The following is a 22,435-nucleotide window of genomic DNA, read 5'->3' as shown; positions in this document are numbered from 1 at the left end:
TACAAGCTCGCATAAAAACCGACGCATCGTGATTAGACTCAAATTTTAACTAAAGATTTTGAGTTCAATCTGGACGAGGGCGAGCTACAGCATCGGGCAAACAGGAAACATTGGCAGGAAGCCTCATGTAGGTTGTATAAAATATCAAGCTTCGATACCGGAGGTATATTTACGATAGTTCAGATGTGGTTGAATAAGCTCTGAGCCAACGCTCAACGGGATGTAACCTTTACCTCTGCAGCGGAACATTCACAGACTCTCATTCAGCACGTCACAAAGAGCCGAAACCGATGTTCTTCTCTCCAAGATGTTACGCTCGACTGGGCGGGACCACCCACCCTAGTATCCTATCTCACAACGACGATACTCAGTACTGTTGCGTTCCGTCGAGAATGAGTGAGCCATTGTAGTACAGGCGCGAATAGTTCGTATTTAATACAATACCAATGTGGGTGATGTTTACTACTCATCGTCAGGGATTTTTGAACAGGATGGTTTACAGGTAATATTAATTGTAGATTCAAGCTAGTGAAAGTTTTCTGTGTGGGTAATATTAATAAACTGAATTTAATATCATTAAAACTATGATATTGCAGTAACATGTACGGAGACTGTCACGAAATCTTCCCATTAATAAAATAAGAGTTTTTGCCCAGCGGTGGGCTTGTAATATAGTATAAATGAAATGTAATACAAACAGCTTGGTCCAAAATAAATTATTCAATGATATTATAATAGATTCGTTTAAAAACGAAATGGAAGCTATAGGAGAGTAATATTTTTAAACATAGCCGATGTTAGCTATTTTTAAACGCGCTTTCATTGCGCGGGTACGAGCAAGTTCACGGAAAGTCGACAGGAAGTTTTATTGAACTGCGATATTTGGGGCATCGTGTCAGACGGATGAATCGCTGTTTCAGTAGACCACGGCGAGCTATTTGCCATCTGGCGCAGAGTAACCAAATCCGAACGGTAAGTCTCTAAGCCTCGGAAATAGAACAGGCAGCCATGTTAAATGTACTCACTCGTCTCGTCTGTGTCGGTTGACCATTTCTGGCGTAAAATCATTCGAAAATTAATTCGCACTAAAACTCTGTGTATATATATACCGAGAAGACTGTTATACATTGCAAATAAGCAAACAAAAAAAGGCGCTTCGCGTTGGCGCTGTAATAGATATTAACAATGCTTTAAATCGTCAATGCGCCGTCACACATTGAACTTATTTTCTTCTCAAATGTTGTCGCTTATTTGCATAAGCACATGAGATCACTCGAAATCATACTGGACCACGATTATGTGGAGTTGTTGCTTGATAGTAAAATCATAAAAACCACTATGTGTTCCTGGCGGGCTAATATAGCCACCTAGTAAATCGTGAATATGTAGCGAAGTAACGTATATAGCAGAAACATTGTACATGTGTTTTCCATTAATTATTTGTCTATTGGGAGCACAAATACCAAATTCTAGGTTATATAAAGAACTAGTGAGGCTGACACGCGCTGCGATGCCTGCTGAAATTACTTCGTAAATAATTACGCGGGTCGGCTCGCACTAACGCTTGATTATCACCTGAGATCTGTATCGTGATGTTTGACTTTCTATAACTCAATACCGTTTTTGTATAATTGTTTTATTTTTAACCTATTTTCGTTTTGTATCAATATCTGAATGTATATGAAGCATTGTACTGCAGATAAGTTGAATTGGAATCTTCGTAGTTGGGTGTATATGTTCGAGTAAGGTTTTAAAATTGTTACTTTTTTCGTGCCATTTGTTTCCCAAATTCAAATTGGTATTATATATTTTTAATTTACAAAATTAAAAGACATTCTTTGTTTTTTAATTAAGACCGTGACTTTACATGAATGAAAACAATGAGAAACTATGTCAAGCAAAATCAAGAAAACGTATTCTTATAATCGAGAATGGTCTGAAAGCCAAATTTGAGTTTATAGATCGTTGAACTTACCCGCTATAACTAGGTAAGTTTTAACCGAGGCAAAGTGGGTCAAATAAAAGTTTTCCTGCAGTGAATAAGGATCCATAAAATCGGCAGTTTATTTTATAGACTTATTTATAAATATTGAGGCTACTGACTCCGATGTCAACGGGTAAGAGTTGAACGGTCTCGCGAAATAGACTAAATCATGTTCGACCCACATTCGGAGATCCGGTAACGAGTACTAAATGTTTCGTATTAATTACTCGGCGGTTTTAGAAGGGTTAGAGAACTCTGAATCATGCTGTTATTTATACCTTTAAAGTAAGAACTCGACATGATTATAACGTGCACGGAAACGTAATATTCTATCTGTAAGTAGATGCACCACTGTTGGGCCTCATCGTCGCCGTGGGTTGGTGGTATGTGTGTACATTTGCGAAAATTAAATCTAAAACAAACATCTCATCGATCGAGCGATATTTGATTTTACGTACATATTCTATTGATTTTAGTTTCAGCACTAAAGGAACATGTTTTAATAAAACCATATCGCAAGTTTATTTAATAATTAATTGTACTTGACGCTCTTGTTTGTCATTTAACGTTCAATTAAATTACTTTTACATAAATTGTGAAACACAAAACTGTCAGCAGAAGCTAGAAAGTGAAACATATTAGTGTAAAGTGTTTGTCAAATCAGCCGACGTAATGGAACTGTGTCACGCGGAGACGTTACCTCGCGCAACTGGAAAATTGAATAAATTTGTAACATCAGACCGTCACAATGGCTAGTTACGCGCAATCGCCGGCCGCGCCCGCGGTCGCTCGACACGAGCTGCGCATTGGCCGATCGGGCCACGTTAGTGCCCGCGCCGTAGGGTCGCGGAGTTAACTTATACAGCCTATGACCTTCTCAGTGAACGGATATATGAGGCAAAAGAATTATTCAAATTAGCCACCGGCCCAATATCTGAGATAAACGCGTTTCAACATGCAGCATTACATTATCGGCGTATTCGTTTACAATAATGTAATTCCTTTTATTATTTTATCGATAAAGTCAACGTGTGAAGGGGCATTTACGTAATATTTTTTGTCTCTATATGTTAATATGTTTTATCACGAAAGATTATTATTACAGTAATCTTCCCAATTGTAAGAAAGTACGATTTAAGTTGTGAGATTTCAGATGTATGAACGAGTACATTGATCGCCATACGAAAGCTGCGATTGCAACTAATTGTTACATTAACAATAAACGTACAACGTAGACGCAGCGAAGGCTACGCAGCCAAGTTCACGATCGCTCGTTCATCGACCGCTCTTATCATTATTATTCAAGTATTCAAAGCGGTACAAAGGGATCATTACCGGCGCGCTGTATTATCGAATTTATCGTTCTGCACTAGTCTCTTTATACGTTATCACGTCGGCCGCGGAGCGAAATAAAACATTTATTGATACATTATTAATTAGGAAAAACATTTATTACTGCAAGCGACATAGAAACCGTTCTAAATTTATATTAGACGTTGAATTATATGTACTGATAACATATATAAACACTTTATATAACGTTATTCCGCTCGTTTCAGTCCCACTGGCGCAGAGATAGCCTTTTACATAACATGACACAACGGGTTCTGTCGTACGTGATAAGTGAAATATCTAGTTAAAATTAATCTACTCATATGCATGAAATAGGTACCGTAGATAAAACATACGAAAAATATCGTTATTCAATGATTTAATGTGCTGTATATAATTAAACCGGCCTCACAATAATATATTATAATTTTCCTGAAGATAAAGAAAAACTGTTGGCTACAATCGTGCATTTTAAAGATCATAATACCCATAGAAACGATCACGTGTAACGTATAACTAAATTTATTGCAAAAGTACGACTGCCAGTGACAGTTAGTTATTTTAGACAAGTTTTTATTTTCATTGTTGTATTATTTTTATCTCGCACTAACAACTCTCACCAACACCGACCTCCGTAGTTAACGAAAAAGGCATTTTGTCTGCATGTCGAAGAATATAGTTAACAAATACTTGTCTCAATGCATCTTACGAAGCGAATTGGTAAATCTCTACATCTTATAATTTAAGCTGCGCGCTGACGTACGATACACGTTTGTATATATTCGTAGGTTTCGGTTACTGTACCGTCTGCGTTACATTATCATTCAACGCGTTCCTCTTATTAGAAAAATCGGCCAGCGACCGCTTTGCGATTTGCATGCAATACTTTCGAATGCCCACAAAAGTGAAATTCGCTTACATTGATACACAAATAGACCACCGCTGTTTCTTTTCGTTTCGTCTTTTGTTGTCTTTGAACAATATTATTCAAATTTTTGGAAAAATTTTAAACAATTATCGTGATTTCACAAAAATATATTTGTAACTATTTTTAATATCCTCGATTTTTTAAAATTTATTTTTAAATATTTTTGGAAACTTTCTGCTAAGTAGCAGTCGTTGCACATAAGTAACAATAAGCGAAATAAGACATACATCCTATTATATAGATTTAAACTAGAACTAGACCACAAAAACGTATTTATAATGTAAAGCAAATTATTTAAAAAATAGTTTCCGTGCAAAGATTCCGTTCGATGTGCAAGCGGCTTAACAATGTGCCCGCGATATTGTTGTATGGCCTTCACGGGGGCCGCGGATCCGCGCTCGCCGAGTTCACGGCGAGGGCTACTTTTATTACTACAGTCCATTTAACCCATTTCGTTGACGTAATCCAGTTGCTTTTATCGCTCGCTGTGAGCTACGGAGCAGGCGCCTATAATTGATTTATTAATGGATTTTAATAACTATTAATTAAACGTTATGAATTCGCTAAACCTTGCTCATCTTTAAGCGATCACACTAAACTCGTCGTAAAAATCGCCCTCATCAATGATCCCTCAAACACTATTTCAGACTCATCGTTAGCTGCAGTTTGAATTTTACAATAACATCAACACGAGAGTTATAGGTCACAGGTGCCGACACTATAAGACTGCACCCTATCACAGCAATGTCAAGCTTTTGATAGAGTTCATAATTACCTCAACTCTATCTACGGAGCGCGCGAACTCGATTATATTTGCATTAATTAACGAAGATTTCCCCGCTTTTGCTCATTAAAGTACAAAAAGACATTGTATAACTGTTGATTTTTATTAACATTGATTTCCAGAGTGTAGAGCGGGTCACGGGCAGGCGACTGAAGATTATTCTCGCGTACAAATGGGTTGAGACGTTTAGAGGGACGGCTTAATTGTTTTAGTCGCCTTATGATTGGGCTTAGATTGAGGGAAACCATTACGGTCACCAACTAGGAGATATTTCTCACGAAAGGACTGCAGAATTAACGACGACACTTTAATTGATACGAATGGCTAGCGCGGCGTGCGAGGACGACCCGGCGCCTCCCGCGGCCCGTGGCCTATATAATGGCACGATCACGTACTATCAGATTGTGACTCACTTTTTAATGGATGAAAATTTAATATGAGCTTGTATCGAATTGCCTCAGCCCGATCTGAACTCGACAGAGATCTGATAATGTAAAGCAATATATTTCGTTGAGCACTGCGCCTCATGCATATGTATGTTCGATACGGCCGGTAATGTTACTATGACCTTGTTAAGTGTCTTAGGATTTTTAATGATAGCGAAGGTTACTTTATTTCTAGGGATCCGCGCTCGGTATCTCCGTTTTATCGTAATTATAATTACGAAACATAAAAATATATTAAAAATAGATTAAGTGCCGTCGGACATTGTTTACTGTGACCCCGTGTCGGTGTCATCTACTACGATAGTCTGCTGCTCGCTATCTCTAAGCTGAGGACTAACAATATGGCCACTTTTGTTACGAGTGGCCTTAGAAAAGATAGCATGCTGTCAAATCAGGTGAATAGCGTTTGCAACAAAATCAACCCGAGAAACATAGGAGTCGCATTTAAAGTTTTTCGAGCGCTCAACTAAAACGAACGCATACAGAAGATGTTAATTATGCAAACGTAGTCTCTTCTGCGTAATGTGTATCATGAGTTATATACGTAATTATATAATAGGATACATTGAGCAAAAATATTTTTTATATTTAATAAACTTAGATGTATTTAGTTTTGTTTTTTTTTCGAAATTAATTATCGAATCAGAAGCTGCTCGCATTATATGTTTTTAATTAAACCGGATTTTCAAGAAAACGATTAACATCAGACACAAAGCAATATATTATTATTTCCTTTTATTTTTTTATTGTTAAACTGTTTAATCATAAATAACTTTTGGGACATAGGTTCATCTGACGCTCCGATAATACTTTTTCCGAGTACGTTATATGCGATATACTAGTTTAAAAGTTTCGTGCCTCATTGAGAATGTAATTTAAGCAATACGAATTATAAACTACTGACCAGACGGGATTAAGCCAATCTATGCAATAGGTCACTATCACGTAGACATTCCAAGAAGTGCAATCCGTTGGTCGGGGCGCGGCGCGGCGCCACCCCGGGCCCGAGACGAGGCCCTGTGCCTGTAATTACTCACAAACCGGAACACAGCGACACAAAGTCATTTGTACTTAAAGGCAAAGTAACTGGTCCGCGTGCGGTATTTTTTAAATAATATATCAATACATTTACTGTTCAATTATAGAGTATTTAGTATTTTATGATAAACATCAGATTGACATGTCGGGCTTGCTGAGTCGCAGAACTTCCAAACACGATTGAGGTACAGAAATTGTGTCAAAATTCTCCCATAATACCAGAGGCCGTCTCGTGCTATGAACGCGAGTGCTTTTCCGACGAGTGCATGTAAACCGAAACAATTTGCACGTCGGCTCGCAGCTCGCAAGGCCGCTGTTAACTAATAGCAACAAACATATTCTGATAACCGGCATTCTGCTAACAAAAGCGAAAGTTAGCACTTCGAACACACAAGTCATTCAAGTTTAAAATCATATGAAATGTATCGACACATCTACTCTGAGACGGATATCGGCTCACGATGTCAATACAATGTAACTACGTATCCCATACGTACACATATAGTGTTCCATGGCTGCCGAAACAAGGAGTTCTTCTCGTCGTTTCTTTGTCATAACAGTGCTGACACGAAAATATATAAATCAGATAACATGTCAGCCGTCTAATCTCAGCAAAAGAATAAAAAACTCGTATACGACCGACTGTTAGCCAAATTATTCGCAAATTTGATTTCCAATTAATGAAACTAGTTTTAGCAATAACCAAATATAGTTCCAATAGCAATCTATATCATTTAATTATATATTATTAATTTTAATAACATATTTTTAATCTTACAAATTTATCGGAGACCGAAAGGGGAACACAAAATATGTATATTAACTATTTATATTTCGTGTAACATTTTAAGAACGTTCATATTACATAATTCAAGAGCAAATTAATTAAATTATGCATATAACTGTATCTTCATTCAATAAATTATTCATTTTATAACATGTTATTACATACATAATATAGTAAAAACTATCACCAGCCTGTAATGTGCGCTATCAAAGTTCACGCAAGTTATGAATGGAGCAGAATGATGAATGAACACGAGGGTCAGTTATATCATTATTATTATTTATTCCTCAGCATTATGAAACTATCAGTGGAAATTTTAATGAAGAGTTTTCCTTCGGTTATAGAACTACTTACTACATGACAATTACAATTCTTAAAATCTTCGAACTTTGGATAGTATAGTATTTCGACGTCCTTGTAATAATAGAAATTTTATAAAAATATTTGTTGACGAGTTGTAATAGTTTAATGCCGATATTTATTTAGAAAAAAAATCTGGTCTTTTAAACTTTCGTTACTTACATATTTGGGGTAAAATAAATAATTCATATAAATATTATTTCCTCAAGCAATTCAAAATCAAATGAATGAAAACAACAAAATTAAAAAAAATTACAATATATGAGAATTTGGTAAAGCAAATGGTCCGTACTCACTCAATCAAGGTTCCGTCGGAGGCAGCGAGCTGGGCTGGACATGATGAGCTCCGAGCTCCGAGCAGCCAGCAGGCGGCAGGCGGCAGGCGGCAGACGGCAGGCGGCAGGCGGCAGACGCAGCAACTCTTGCTGGTAAAAAGTGAAATTTCACGACGATTGACGACGACCGCGGTGTTAATTTATTCACTCGCAATGAAAAACGTGGATCGGCCGATGCCGCGGTTTGTTCGCGCTTACTATATATAAACACGTGTTTGATAATATGAAATCTGATGCCCAAGCAATAAACAAAAATCGTTTAAAATATAATGTTATATCTGTATATGTTCGGAGTCAATTGATGTGTGCGATATTAATTGAAACGCGTTTTAAATTAATCGTAAGTGCGTTCGAGAGTGGTCGGGTGTGCGGCGAGAGCGCGCGAGCGCGGCAGACGACTCGGGAGTGGAGCGCTCGGCGCGGCGACTTGCGGGCCACTGAGTGTGCGCCCGCGCACCCGTTGCCATCGCTCCTCGACTCTTCCAATTTTAATATTTGAATACGCAGGGCGCGCGTACTCTTTTCCGAACCGATGCTTTATTTAATATGGCTGCGTACACAAAAGCTTATGAATTATACCTCTCCCTCGTTGCTGATCGACTCTCTGTATTTTATTTTGCAAAACGACTTTGATTTGTTTTTATAAGAGTATGTTAAGTAAGTTGAGTTCGGTACAATATCTTTTTGAACATACATTAAAGATTCTAAAGTCCCTCGTCTTATTATATGATTTAAGAAATTTATTTTTAAATGTGGTCTCCAGATAGAAGAGAATGGAACCACAAATAATATATTGCCTGTTTGTCCTAGTAAATATTTTCAGGAGGCGTCCTAAAGCTCTGGCAATTTTAAATAACAGAATCTGGTGCAATAAAGTCGAGCCATTAATTTATTCGCTATGTATCTTTACCAAAATAGAATATGTTAAAACACTTTGCCCCAGTTACACGTACACGGGGTACCATGGAAATGTATGATGCTATTAACTGGAAGGTCGCCGCAAACGGTGATGTCACCAATCAGATCGCGACTGATTTATCGACACCACTTGCTCGGATTAGGGCCCCCTAACGCAAATTAGAGGCTCGCATTGTGTATCATATTGGATTAATTGGAGTCATTAATGTAAACACAAATTATTGCGATCGACCTTAAGTTTATTGCCACATTCTCATTGACTTCCATCATCTTTTATTATCCTCTTTGATTATTTGATTTTTAGGTAACTGCAATGGGTAGGCAGCGCCCGTAACAACATGAAACAATATTGGAAATGTCTTCGAACAAACATACACTTCATCGCCAGTCCATATGTTCAAATAGCGATACTTTGTATGTTGTATTTGGCTCAGAAGAGAAGTGAGCTGATAATGATCTTGAAAACTGTCGCTAGATTAATAAGTCTGTCTCACTTAAAAATTGTATTCCAACATTAACACAACATACAAAAAAATGTACCGTCTTAAGAAAATGTGTGCTAACAACACGGAAATATGGATTGAATGTCAATACGAATTGTTTTAGAGCCCTGATGGCTCAGTGGTTACAAGGCCGGAATCGTGACCGTGAATTCTGAAAATGTTCTTTGCAGTACATTGACAGTCTATTGAGGAAGGTTATATAAAGTGGATAGTACGTGCAATGTCAATCGAAACTGTCACTTCGAGGCAGAGATCATTGGGCTATTCGTAGGTTAATTATTCTGACTACCTTCCTCAAAACACAAAACTAAACTCCACAGAACACAAAAGTCTTAAGTTAGCACTACGGACTTGTACCTCACACTATCGAGACAAAATTGCCGTTAAAATCTCGCAATTAAACAGCATGTTGTGTTTATTCTTATTGACAAACTCTTAAATTAATTTGCAAAGTGTAATCTGGTGCGAGAAGATCCCAGTCCATTATAAATTCCTATCGACCTAATACCCGCGGCCCTGAGACCACTTCAAACAAACTTCCTAATAAACAACTGCGCAGCTTGCTCTGAAAATACACCCTTTGCCATAGACGCTTACCATTCAGTAGTACTGCCATCACTGTGTGTACTCTCAAATAATATCCTTTGAATATCGTGTTTACTACGAAAGTTATGCAATAAATTAAACACTAATTACCTCAGTAGAGGAACCTGTCACAGAAACGAGTGTATCCACTTTCTACAAAATATAGAAATACTTTAATTAATTACATTATATCGCCTCTATGCTCCCATGAGCGATTCCAAGAAACGCAAGTGATTACAGCTAATGCCATTCAAGCATTGTTGGACATGTATTTTGCGTAGTCGATTTATACCATAAACAATCACCGAGGAAGACCGTCCGCGAAATGGGTCCATTACTTGTCCGTTTCATTTTTAATTAAACATTTCATAAATTGTCTCCGTAGTCGCATAACCGGTGTCTCAGTCATCAACTCGAAAACTGTTCTCAATAAGCAATTATTTATCGTCTACTTCCGCGTTGTGAGCCTAATAAAAGCAATCAGCCGATAACGAATTATTTATATTAAAACACATCTAGTTACCTTTCTTTACGCTCGTGTCCTCATAAAATGCTAATAACATTTCCGTTCGTAATTATCTAGATACGTTTACTGTTCGGCATAAGGCTCCGATATAGGAAACGTGTAGGACGTAGGTATACGAGTATGTATGTGTACGAATCCAATCGTATGTGATTGTGGTTTCTGTAATCTCTGGATTGCAAAATTAAATTTCGAAACGATGATCTTAGCTTAAGAATATTGTTTTTTTTACAAATAGAAATGGCATTGCCAAACACGTGATTCGCTTGAACCTGCTTAAGCTTTCTATTAATGGTATATCAGTGAAGGTAAAACTAATTTATATTGTATTTCGTGATACAGTATATTTTTTTTATTTAATTTGAGAGTGTAAGAGGTATGCGACGAGCTTCTAGGAGATATTTTAAGTCTAAGATTAATGCTAAAATAGAAACACAAACATTTAAACAGTTTTATCACAAACCCGCCACATAAACTTGTACTCATTTCAAAGAATACTTTTAATTTGTAATTGAGACATCTGTAGCACACAATTCCGATATTTTCTGTAATTTGAAAAGTATATGTCGTCATAAAGCTATAAGCATCCCACATCTCACACCCAATTGTACGCTACAGTTATATATTCTTTGTTCGGCCCAAAGCCAATAATAATATGATTTAGAGTCGGGCGGCGGCGGGCGCCACTCTCATAAACCACGGCGACGCTTTCCAAACCTAATGATATAATTAACTTACAAGAGTATACTCTAGTTTCGTGTTACGAGCTTTTCGATCTATAGCACGCACTATACGAGACGCTAAGAATACACAGTTTTATGTTTATACTCATTATATATAGATACACTCACTTTGACCCATGAACCGCCATTAATGTGGTTACGTCCTGGAATGCCAGGGTCATGACTTTGTACAGGACTAATTGACTGGTACCACCTATTCACCTGTATCACAACTGTCTATTAGAAAAGGTGACCATCAGAACCCCATCTGCTCCTCAAATTATTGAAAAATTTAGAAAATTATATACCTATTATTGAAAATTTTAAAACCCTACCAAGATTAATTCTCATTTAAAGTCCATTTAAATATACACCCATATGTACATAACGCGGTTCATTATAATTCATTGCATGTTCTCTGGATAGAAAAAAATCTTTCATGCACAGACACGCCGAGGTACAATTGTAATCGGCTTATGGATTATCATAAATAGAAAACGGCAATGCATTAAAATACGAAATCTTACATCTCACTTATATGGATTGTATACCAGTAACTGCGCGCGGTTTCGTCCATTAAACGATACCTCTACCAGTGTAAGTTGAAGTGTAGTTTTATTTTGAGAAAAAGAACTACACTACGCAAAAAAATCTTTTGGAACAAGCGCGTTATACGAGTAAATAAATAATTAAACATGAGATCCGTACAATTGATTGGAGAGGTTTTTTAGGTAAATTATTCAATACGACACACATCCTTCAAATGGTACACTCTAGTTGAGTCACTAATGGAGGCAGAGCTCGGCGCGCTTACGTATTCGGGGTGCATCTGTAGAGCAACAGACGGCGCCTACCAATTCCAACAATGAACGCAATGACGGCCCCGACATCTATCAACAGGGTCCCGGCCGCTACTTGGCAAGTCCCTCTTACATGCGGAGACTTGTCGTTTCGTCGCAGATAAACTCAGCCGATGCAAGACTGACTGCGACTCGAATGAAATCGCAGACGAGAATTCGCAGATTGCAAGACTTTAAAATAAAAGCAAGTATTCTTAGCAAGTGTCGAGTATAAATCTAGAAACATTTATAGCAATCGCCGAGTACGTTATGAAACATCGTTACAAGTCATGTTATCTGGTATGTTTATTGGCTGTGAAACCGCCGATGTCAAAACATCAATAAAATCATTTTCACGACATGGCGCGCGGCGGGTGTAAGTCTGCCCATGTTTACGCGCTTGCGACTTAAGACGTCTGCAATCATCATTCGATACATTGTCAACTCGTTTATCGCGACTGTGGAATGGCTGTTTTGAATCAAAGTTTCACTATAAATAATCAAAAATGCTATCCTCTCTTAGTGTCAGTGTAACCAGCACTGGTATTTCTTTTAGCTTTAAATTACAACGAATCGTTGATCCAGTTGCACTTTGATGCCTATGTAAATAGGCATAATACGCCAGCATATGCAAATATCGGTCTGTGCACAACTTTACCACATTAATAAAATAAGGCTACTCTCAGCCAGTATTAACTTTTATACTCTTATTCTTTTCCATTTCCTAAGCGCTATTTATGTCTGATATGACTACTACTGTAGTCATATGACTACAGTAGTAGTCATATCAGACAGATCAGATCAGATCAGTAATATCAATGCCTTCAAAATTAAGGATATCACATTCTTGTTTTCAATTATTTACTTTATAAGTTCGGTGGGCAGACGGGCAAGGCCCCATGGTAAGTGGCCTAACACCTATAGACAATGGCGCTGTAAGAAATATTAACCATGTCGCACATTACCACCTTGGGAATTAAGATTTAAGATATTACGTTCCTTATGCCTGTAGAAACTGGCTCACTCACTCTTCAAACTGGAATACAACAATACTGAGTACTGCTGTTTGGCGGTAGAATAACTGATGAGTGGGTGGTACCCAGACGGGCTTGCACAGAGCCCTACCACCAAGTAATTAAAAGTATGTGTGCAAAACAGTGGGTAGAGGCCACTCTGAGAGGCTGGTTACTCGTTTTTTTATGTTATTGTCAGTTTTGTATCTATTCTAGGCATAATGTGCTTTCAGTACCCGGGACAAGTAAATGGAATTAATGGATGCGGAAATATATTTTATTTTAATAGTATGGAATAAAATGCACGAACAGTTATTCCCGCTGTCCTTACGGCGCTCCAATGTCTTAAATATTGCTGAACAAAAAACAATCTGGGACAACCTTGCTAATTTTTTATTAGAAATTTGTTAAATAAGGTTACTCAATGAAATTACTTCTATCTATCCAATTAAAAATTTGTAGAACTGCAATCAATGACATGCATAATTTATCGACTTCTTATCGTATTTAGGACATTGAAATCTGGTTCATTCGGATTTTGTTATTCAATGTATTTCAGATTTATACTAAACACCAGAAATATATCAATTTTATGTTATTTGTTTATCCAATTAAGGAGCCTGTCTTAAAATAGGGTACTGCTTCGTGACAGACGTTTTCATAAGTAATTTTTTAAAACAATCGCTTTTATTATTATTAATTCCTTAATGAAAGTAATTGGATCAAGATTATAATATTCTTTATTCAAGTAATCTAAAAGCATAACAGTGAAATCTTATTATAGAAACGAATACCGTTTCCCAAGAAGGATGTAATAACTTTGCGAAGTCGGAAACTAGGTAAGAAGGTAAAAATAATTCTGATGAAAAAATCTAAAAGCTACTACAACACACACGCTTGTTCAACTGTTCTCTCAGATCACGCGTATAAAGTAACAAGTATTTAATATAATTATTTGAAGATCAATTTTACATAGCAAATAAAGTTAGAAAAATATTCTCGATTCGCGGAGACTAATCCGTTCGAGGATACAAAACTCGCTACGTTAAACCCAAAACTCGGCACTTAATGCGATTGCTGCGAGTAGCGCACAAGTCATAACAAATCAGACGTGCGCAAGCGCTTCGTATCCATAAGCATCAATCACATCAATGTCACGATGGAGTCCCAGCGACCTATTTCCACCGCAGTTTCTGCTACCACGGCCATTCACCCAATGAGCTCATCGCCCCAGAATAAAAATTCGCTCGCTTGTATCAATTGAATTTGTGTATTTGGGTACGCTTTCTCAGCCGAAACTAGACGATCTACTTTTGTTTGGGAAACGCTAATTAATTACTATAATTCGAAATCTTTTGTTCGAGTTCGATCGCTTCTTCACTGAATCTGAAAAAGATTAACGAGGACGAGTGGGAGGCACGCAGCCTTCCTTCTTTGCTTTAAGCGTATATTATCTCATGGTTAATTATAATGTTCCTTAAATTAAAATGTTATAATGACTGCTATTAATTACACAATTTCTTGAATGATTTTCGAGAAATTAATATTTGTTTTTTTTTTAAATTAGTAATCTTAATTTTATGATCGAAAGCGAAGCCCGTGGCGTCTTTTAGTGCCAATTACGTTAGACTAGATAATTGTTAGAATTAGTACTTTGGCCGCGATATCGTGTAAGCTTCACACTTCATAAAATTTGAATTTAAATAACATATACCTATTACATTCGTTAACTGCTCAAAACAAGTTACTTTGTACTGACCCTGTAATAAATTAATGAATTCATAAAACAAACTGACAACATTTGATGGATCGCGACTGACAATCCGACAATGTAGAGGTTTATTTAATTATCGGATTTGAATATTTATGTGACGCAATTACAATAAAGCCTTCCTAGCGGCTCGAAATGTGTCCGCGCGTAATTTGTAAGTTTAATTATTATTAGTGTTCTGTCTAATGAATGTACTATTACGAGCTGATCATATCACTGCCTTACAAAAAATCTAAAACGAGTATTTCTGCATCTAGACTGTACGATATTTGTGTATTAAAATAACTTATCAAGTTTTCGATCAGTCCATTCGATAGTAATTTAAGATAGGTAACGCAAAGGCCGCAATAACGGAACGAGGATATCTACGTTTATTTCGCAAGAACACTAGCGTATCGGCGCGAAACGTCTCGTAACTCACTGAATCAATAATTGGCCTGCATTTTATAAACATTATATGCATAATAATAATTATAATTTATCTTGAAATCGTTCAATTCCTATTTTATTTTACAGGACAAAAAGCCACCTAAATGGACATACTTCATGTGGGGCTTTACAGGCACTAAAAATCGAGCTCTCACAGGCCTCTTGGACCAATAAAATTACATCCATCATAATATAATGTTATGTTTTTAGATTGATTTCTTTTCTATATTTAATTTCCCTATTAATTAATTTATTATTTTAATTATTATAATTGTAATATTAAAAAAAACTGACCGTATTTTTAGTATTAATTATTTTCCAAGCAAGATAAATAATGATAAAATTGTATTATATTTAATTATATCGGAAAATATTGATTGATTGCCGGTTCTTCTCAGTAGAAGAATCTTATATTATTATATACCAATTCGATGATTCAAAGTCAATGTTCGTTTGAATCTTGATTAAGGCAATCTTTAATTTTGAAAATCAAGAAATGCAAAGCCCTTGCTTTTTATCATCGAACTTATATACCCAATTAATTACAAATTGTGACTTTTAACATAAGAATCACAGTTAAACTATAAAATAACAGTACAAGGTGAAAATGAAAACAAATGTCGCATTTTTATTAAGCGTCTAATAACATTCTGTGTCATGAAACATCCACCGTACTCACAAATATATGTTTACGCGAACTTTATTAAAAGTTCTGTTGTTTACGCGGCGGGCACGCGCTCACGCATTTAAATGTGCCAGTCGCTGGTCCGCTTGTTCGTGTGCCGAGCGGGTTGGTTTTCATCGATATAACTTCATATTACGTATTCATCGAGCATGAGCCGAGGACACGTGCTTATCCGCGCACCGCTGCCGGCCACCCGTTACACCGGCCACTAAGCCTTCGATGAGTATGATCCGACGCGTCTTACATACATACAACATGTTCTATTCGGATATTATTTTTTCAAGCTCAAACTCAAATAACTGTATTCAATTTAGAAGCATTACACTTTCCTATTAATGGTCAAATTAAACACTACCACCGGTTCCGAAAAAGAAACACCCTGACCTGAGAAGAACCGGCGAAAGAAACTCAGAGGGTCTTTATTTGTGAAATTAATTAAATTCATGTTGTGCATGAATAGAAGCAGCCAGGAGGCGTTCGTATCTTTCCCAAAGTGTGCTATCAAACATAAACTCACTAATTGTTTATTGTGATCTTTCGCACACAATTGGTCCTTAACATTTTTTTTTTATTTGGCAACAGAAGCATTTTGAACGCTTTCGGGGATCCTGTTGTAGAACAGTATACATTGCCTCACAAAAGAGTTACTGACTCTATGTAGTCGAGTAACAGGAGTAACAAGATTGTGTTTGTTCCTTGTACCAATGTTATGAGAATCACATTTTCTCATAAAATCATTCATATTTTTTCGAACATACAAATCATTACAGAATATAAATCGATTTAATTACCAATACGAAAATAACAAAACAAACCATTAGCAAGTAAGCGCAATTGTCTCGAATATAATAAAAAAAATAACCAAAAAGGTTACAATTATGTGTTTTCCTGCTCAATATCGATTTATATAATATAACTATAAAATAATAATATATTTAATAAAACAATTTATCGTATGTCCCGCCCACGTGAAGCTGGGACGAGTAGCTAGTAAATTACAATTGAAGGGAGCCAATAGCACTGAGATAGACTCTTTATATTATATAGACCACGGTTGGCGGCGCACTCGCTGTGTAAGGAATAGTTAATGTTTTTTACAATGCCAATGCCTTTAAGAGGATGCTGAATGCCTAGTGGTAGAGCCCAGGCAATGCATTGAATATTTGCTTCATATCTTAATTGATTTATTTCATTTATTTTTTTATTCAAAAAGCAACCTTTTATTTCACTTGCTTCCGTACGAGTAACCCCGTCCCTTCCGACGAAATTACTACACAGTAAGTTAGTAGCAAGCTTTACTAATATTGATTACAATATTGTGTTAGTGGCCTATCAACGGCTACAACTAGTTTGCAGATAGGAACACGCTAAATACAAAGTTATTTAAAGTATTTTAATCCGAGCAAAGCGCGCGGTCTAAACAGACTATTCAAAATATTTAGATAGACCTCGCTCGCTTGGAATATGGAACACGAACACAAATATACACGCAGCACATGCACGGGAACCTGCATAGCAAAGTTTTCCGATATATTTATCAGCTATATCGATTGTATATAATTAATACCAAACACATATAAAGTAATTTTATTATTTCGATTGACTGATCTTGAAGCACATTCATTAATATTTATGCGCTGTCTTGGAATGCATTTTAACGTTTTTAAAATAATTTACCGAGGCGAAGTAAGCGGCCGGTTGGGACACCTAATGGTAAGTTGTCAGTTATGCGCTCCCGCGCGAAGAAGGAATTAGAGAAAGTCCATGCAATTTGCTCATAAGTATCTCTTTGATGTTTGGCACTGAACAAGGACCTTCATCAAACGTAGTATATCTCTTATTTTAACTATTATAATTATGTTTAAATTATTAATTTTAAATAATTACATTGTGTAATATAATAATGCATGATGAGACTACCTGTAAGTAGTAAAACTTTTGCCTGTGTGAAATGTAATTTATTTTTTTATTAGTCCTAATAAAAATTAAATAAAATAATACATTATACAACACTATCTACGTATACACACGTTAATTTTGAGTTTCACTAACTGTTTCACTAACGATACCGACATTGCGAGTTGAAATAAATCAATCAAACGACATTTGGTGACGAATCGCCAATAGATTTATGAAAAAATATATTCAAGACCTTATTTGAGACAGACCGCTGATAGCGCGGCACTCCGATACTTAAATTGTTTATTTGTTTATCCCTTCCGCGATTGCAAAAGGCTGCGCAGTATCGGACAGCGACGCTGTCAGTTGAAATGAATCAATTCTTACATCGACAATTTTTATTTATTTCATTTGTAGGATTAATTTTCAATGCGGCGCTAACTGTTGTGTTGATATGCCATTTGTGACGTTTTATTTGTGACATTATACTGCACAGAGCGATCCAGTGTAATGCATGTAATTGCGAGCGGGATAGGTAGTGGTCTGGAAGACTACTAAATATAAACCTAACATGTTCGGACCCCTGTAGAATGATTATAAGTCGAACGAATGAACTAATACCTACAGCGTTTTAATTATCGCCCATAGAAACTGTTTATCTGAAGTTAACTGGATACTTTCCTCAATGTAATCTCTAAGATAGTTAACAACTTGCCACATACATACATACATTCCGTTCACATTTTAATATTTTAATCTAATAGAGAATCTTAGCACGATTGCGGGTCAGAGAGCGCAACAACATTTCCAAGTTTTCAACACACAAGACTGCGGGGCAACTGAGATATATCTCACTAATAAATTAAGATTCGATTTAGTAATAATTAGTTCCAGCAATCTCGGAGATATGCTGTTAAATTAAACTATTCAAAGTAGTGAGTTCAAAAGTCATACATAGCCGTGCATGCTCATGTACGTTTCTATTAATAACTAACGTCTTACACATATTGAACACGGACGGACGGACGGTTAACGCTTCGCTTGAATAAAATAAATAAATCGTACGATAACAATACCTTCTACTCAACATTAAATGCAACACATTATTCAAAACCAATGTAATAATAATAATGTATTTATATCATTCGTGTACGACCGTGGTGCGCTAAATGTAGAGATTCTTACTCAATATATTTATATTATGATTAAAGTAAAAGGTCAAGTTCGGAAAACTGAGCGAGTTGTGAGCGTTTACGGCGCTCGAACTAAAACAAGATTCGGTGTTCAGGATTCCCAGAATTTCCGTAAGCGCTGCACGCCCGACATGTGTTCGTGTAAACATTACAGGCTCCGTGTAATGATGTAATAATGCAACACGCAATAGATACTCGATGTGTAACGGACCGAAATTATTATGGTTTCCGTATTATCCTTAGGAAACGTTTATCCTGTTCCTTAAACAGCATTAAACAACGTGCAGCAGCTAAAGACGTCCTACTGTCCTCCCGTGTCAAGAAGAGATTGCACTCATACCACTGTGGTGAAGTTCTGAATAGGCTTACATATGACACATACAACTACATTATTACGTACTACATATTTCGGCAAGCATTCGAATTAGCTCGGATTGAAACCGCAATCTTCAGCTTAGATCCTCAAATCAGATTAAAATCTAATATTCAACATAAGAGCTCACTTAAAAATACATAAATTGTAATTTCGGTATTATTTCTAGTTAATAAATAACTACTCAAGGTGTACAACTGAGGGACTCTTTTATTGACGAGCCCACCGCGATGACTGGTCTCTGGAGTGGGCGACATGTTAAACATTGAAGCTATTTTTTAGATATTACCTATTATTTAGATAATGTCATTAAATGACTGTGTACGGATAGTGTTAGTATATATTACACTTATACAGAACTTGACATAGATAGTAATAGACAAATTTAATATTTTTTAATCAAAATATAATTATATCACACGACACATTTATGATATACCATGAGTCACGCTGATCAGACCATAAATCACTCGTAAATACAGCAGAAAGATCTCGGTGACATATTATATGTGTATATTATGAATATGTAACATACACCATTTTTATGGCAATTATGACGTGGGTGTGCGATAATTAGAATGATTAGTACAGCACGTCTGATAAAATTAATTTTTCTTTACACTTTATTAAAAAAGGTTTTGGGATAAAAACTTTTTTTGGTGCGGGGTAAGTAGTATATTTGAAAATCAAAATATTCTTTATTCAAATACATTCATAATATGTTGCAGAGCTAGCAGTTACATTTTTTGTTTGCAATATGTTGCTTTGTTGAAATGTGATATTTAATAGTAAATAATTCATCCAATTTTCTGGAGCTATTTAGACGAACGCTGTATGTATTACACACGTATGTACTGTTCAGAGCTTTATCTCTTTTGATTTCAAAGTTACAACAAATTATTTAACTTTTTAAAAGTGTTAAGTATAATTATTAATAGCAAAATTTATAAAAATAATTGCGTTTGGAGGTGCTGGGATTTGAACCCAGGACTTTCAGCATGCGAAGCAGACACTCTACCACTGAGTTACACCCCCTGTCGAAAGCTTTCGCTAAAATTTGTAATTGAATCCACCAAAAGCCTTAAAATTTAAATAAAACATTTACAGGTTTTAAAAAATATAGTCATATCGATTCTATTACTAGATAATTAAAACTATGGAAGAGAAAAGACTTCTAAAGTATAATGCTTATAATACTCTATACTAAGTATAGAAATCGTGTTGGGTTAAGTGTGTGTTATGTGCACATATGTTGTGTCCACCAGCATGGTCTCAAATTATGTCTAGCGAGATAGCGCTAAACATGTTTTCTTTCTGCGTAACCTTATGAAGGCAGCGAGGTTTCCTCCACAGCCCTGATGTAGGTTAAGCAAATAATAATAAAACTAGTATCTGGAACAAGTTTCATTATCTACTTGTGATTTACTGACGATCTCACGTCGGACAAAACACGTCGTCTCTACGGATACCTCTGATTGAATGACATTTCAAATGAATAGGAAAAAATGTTACATTAATGACAAAATATCCTGTGGAAGCACTTCCGCGATCAGTTACGCGACCGCTCTCCGGGGAATACTAAGAAGGCTACAGTATTCAAATCCGTGTGAGTCAGCTCCCCGCGAGCGCGACCGAGGCGACCCACTGACACCACCCACTGGAAAACTGGACAGAATTCGTAATTAGACTTATCACAGAGATAGAACACTGCGATACGTCAATCATCCATTGTGCGTGGAGCTAATTCTATTATTGACATTTAAAACAATCGCTTCGATGTGTGCAGCCTCGCGCTCGTGATGCCTGGTGCCGGAATACACTTAAGGCACCCACTCCTCAAGTCAGCACACGTAGACACGTTTTCGAAGTGAAATTAACGGGGTTGCAGCGAAACGAGAGTGTCATTATCATTAGCCATTATATCGGCGCGTTTGTTTGGGAACGCTCGACTACAAATTACACAAGCATGTTTTCATATTAAAACATGTGCATTAATTTAAAGGCTTCGCTGTGCAGCTCAAAGGTACGGAGAGGTACGCATTGTGCCCATGCTAATGCGGGCTCCACTGCCCTCTGTGGCGACGCCGGCGTTCGGAGCATTGCATAACATTGGTACACGTAAGTGTGCACGCGTCCCGCGAGACCCTCTTCGTAAAAGTGCATTTCATTTGAATAAACCTCACATGTAATATTAAGCACCTGCCCACAAATGGGTGCTAAAATGTTTGTCAGTACTGAACATTAATTCTCACTATTATTATTTTAGGTAAAAATTTATACGTAATATGAAAAAGTATAAATGTTTTGCTAGGTCGAATAAGTATCAGAAATAGACGTACTACAAACGATAGTTATGACCTGACTTAGAGGTATTTTTGGTCACTGTCCCTATTCACATGTATAGTGTATATTTTGCTGTTACTTTTTGAAATAACGGTTCAATATTAATCGTTCGGCTTTTATCTAATTTTGCATGATGTCATGCGCGTTTATATGTGTATAAATTAAAATCATGGACAAACTGTTTTTTTCTTAAACGTTGAATTTGCTTTACACACTTCAAACCTTCCCTGCACCTCCTAACCTGATAATTTTGTGCTGTGTAATACAGCGTTACATGAATGAACAACAAAAAGAACCAACCAAAAACTGAATGCCTGATAACGAAAATTTGCATGAGCGAAACGTTTATGGAAACTACCTTTATCGCTGTTTTAATTCAACAAGTATATTTATGTGTACGTTCGAGCAGATACAGCCATTCGACTTCGGAGTGGTCTAGATCTGATGTCGGGACATGGGACATCAAAGTGGAGGTAATTTAGAGGTAATCGAGCGTGTAATGGCTGTATCATTCATTGGGCGTGGGCGAGACAGATCAACGACTGCTGCGCCACGAACGAGACATAGTCCAGTGAACAAGACGGGGCGCGTATGTAGTCCAGCCCGACCTCAGAGGACATGTCGCCTACTCGCAGAGTATTGATT

At 36.6% G+C, this 22,435-nt stretch overlaps 1 protein-coding gene and 1 non-coding gene across 2 annotated transcripts in view; both read right to left on the bottom strand.

Annotated features, from left to right (window-relative positions):
* LOC124534769 (A disintegrin and metalloproteinase with thrombospondin motifs 7) overlaps positions 1 to 8,466 on the bottom strand; it is a 60,904-nt gene extending 52,438 nt beyond the window's left edge. Inside the window, exon 1 of the mRNA XM_047110780.1 lies at positions 7,956 to 8,466. The gene's annotated coding sequence lies outside the window, so the exon portion shown is untranslated. The remainder of the gene's footprint in view (positions 1 to 7,955) is intronic.
* Positions 8,467 to 20,410: 11,944 nt separating this feature from the next.
* On the bottom strand, positions 20,411 to 20,482 carry Trnaa-cgc. The gene has a single exon. It is a non-coding gene; the product is annotated as a tRNA-Ala (tRNA).
* Between the last annotated feature and the right edge of the window lie 1,953 nt (positions 20,483 to 22,435).

The sequence above is a fragment of the Vanessa cardui genome, chromosome 13 (genome assembly GCF_905220365.1).
Source record: "Vanessa cardui chromosome 13, ilVanCard2.1, whole genome shotgun sequence".
Lineage (NCBI taxonomy): Eukaryota > Metazoa > Arthropoda > Insecta > Lepidoptera > Nymphalidae > Vanessa > Vanessa cardui.
The sequence above is the reverse complement of the archived record's forward strand: the minus strand, read 5'-3'. Positions and strand labels throughout refer to the sequence as shown.